The sequence below is a fragment of the Pteropus vampyrus genome, unplaced genomic scaffold (assembly GCF_000151845.1).
Source record: "Pteropus vampyrus isolate Shadow unplaced genomic scaffold, Pvam_2.0 Scaffold68, whole genome shotgun sequence".
Taxonomy (NCBI): domain Eukaryota; kingdom Metazoa; phylum Chordata; class Mammalia; order Chiroptera; family Pteropodidae; genus Pteropus; species Pteropus vampyrus.
The window spans coordinates 3,310,572-3,312,769 of NW_011888849.1; the positions used below are offsets into that span (position 1 = coordinate 3,310,572).

The window sequence follows — 2,198 nt, forward strand, 5'->3', positions numbered from 1 at the left end:
TAAATAAATAATCAAAAAATAAAATAATAAAAATTAAGAAAAATGCATGCTGAGACTGCCAGTAAAAGATGGTCAATTGAAAGATAGATATAGATAGATAGATAAAATGAATCCAGGAAAAAAATCATTGCATAGATCTAATCACAGGGAAACTGTGACACAAACACAAACTGAAGGACTTTCTACAAACAACTATCCTGATCTCTTCAAAATTTTCTATTTGTTATTACTTGTCTTGTTGATATCAGCTATTCAATTCACAGAAAGGCTAAAAATTAGCTATAAGGAGACTGTAGAGGCATTATTACTGTGTTGAGTGTTGGATAAAAAACTGTATCTTGTTATAAAGGCTATTATTGGGACAAGTGGTAAAATTTGAATATGGACTATATATTAGAAAACAGTATCATATCTACGTTGAGCTTCTTGATTTGATTATTCTATCGTAATTCTGTAAGAAAATGTCCTATTCCTAAGGGTGAAGAGTCAGGACATCTACAACACTACAACATTCTCTCAAATGATTCTGCAAAAATTATATGGACAAACTTTTCTATGGGTTTGAAGTTGTTTTTTTTTTTTTAATAAAAAGCTTTTTTAAAAACCTAATCAAGTCTGAGCAATTTTAGATTAACTATAGGTATTTTCTTATACATTTCTTAGACTATCTTTATTTGTGCTGTCAAACCTGTCACTTCTTCCATCCTCAAACGCCCACCCTGAATGTGTATGTCTGAAATAAACTTGTTTTTTTTTTTTCTTTTTATAGAAACAAGTCAAGGAAGATGGCAGATGTTGCAGCTCAAACAAAAGGAGAACCACCAAGCTCAGAAATAGAGAGTCATACAATGTTATGGACACTAAATTACATAAGATAGGAAGAACCAAGCAGATGTTCTGAGCCTAAGCCCAAGACCAGGTGGCTCCCTCCTAAGGAAACTTGTTCCCTGATTTCTTTGGATAATCTAGGCTTTGTGTTTTCGGTCTGGGCTGAGTGCAACTGCAAGCATTCACAGGTCTGCAGGGGAATTCTCCTTCTACCCAAGGGAGGGGCAACAAAATCTTGAATAAACTTTCACTGGGAAAATGCCTCTTCCTTGATGTTAGTTCTACTCCCATTTTTTGGACATTTTATTTCTACAGCCCAAGTCTCCTCAAGATGGCTATGAAGACTTAGAGCTCTTATGTATAGAGAAAGAAACATGTTTGAGTTCCTCCTGCCAAGGTCTTCCTTGGCCAGGTTCGTGGCCATCTGTGGGGACATGGCATCAGTTGATGGCAAATTCTAGAGAAGGACACAGATGAACAAACAATGTTCTAGCACCAGGCTAAATTAAATAAACATATTCAACATGTACTGTCTATTGTGAGCCTGTCTTCTCCCTTAGTCTATAACTGCAAACTCTGTGTCCTACTTGGGAATCAGACTCAGCCTCCATCACTTACTCCTAAAATTTGCAGTTGACCCTTTCTGTACTTGTTCCCTAATAATAGGCTGCACCTTTAAGCATAGCTCACAGGCTTGCCCAGGATTTGGCCTGAAATTTTAAAAATCAAGTGATGTTTTTAGTTCATTTTAGGGCTTAGATAGATGAAGAAATTGTGGATAGCTCTATTGGGTGCCTCTGAACAAAAGTGATGAATACATATTTTAGACAGATTTTAAAAAGTTTAACTGACAAAGTATTTTGAAATTATTTTCTTTTGAAAGAAATGAAACTGACAGCATGCCAAAATAAATATATCTGCTGCATAAATTGCAGACATTCTGTGAAATTCTAGGAAAAAAAGCAAAACAAATAATGATGTGTATAAGGAATATTAAGTCAAGAAACAAAGAGTAAGGGGAAAGTTTTAGGAAAAGAAATGGCTCTCTCGTTTCTCTCCCCTTTTCTCTCTCCCTATATGTATATTTACGTGGTATACCCCTATAAATATATGTGTGTGTGCTTTTTGTTCCCAATATCACAATTTTTTCAGGACTTCTAACTATATCCCAACTATTTCTGGTATTCTGCAAACAGTATCTACACATGGTGCCAAGTGATTCTGCTCCTATTGGCACCATTAGTCCTCCTTCAGAATCATTTTAACTCTCAAAAGGAAAAGAAATCCCTGATTGAGTATTGTTAAAGGAGAATTTTCCAACAAGTATAAACTTACGACTTTCATATAGATACAAAATGAACACATGCCAA

At 35.1% G+C, this 2,198-nt stretch overlaps 1 long non-coding RNA gene across 1 annotated transcript in view; it reads left to right on the forward strand.

The window, feature by feature from the left end:
- Window positions 1–1,348, forward strand: part of LOC111740783 — a 105,776-nt gene extending 104,428 nt beyond the window's left edge. The window contains exon 3 of the long non-coding RNA XR_002780745.1: window positions 770–1,348. This is a non-coding gene — a long non-coding RNA (uncharacterized LOC111740783). The remainder of the gene's footprint in view (window positions 1–769) is intronic.
- The last annotated feature ends 850 nt before the right edge of the window (window positions 1,349–2,198 follow it).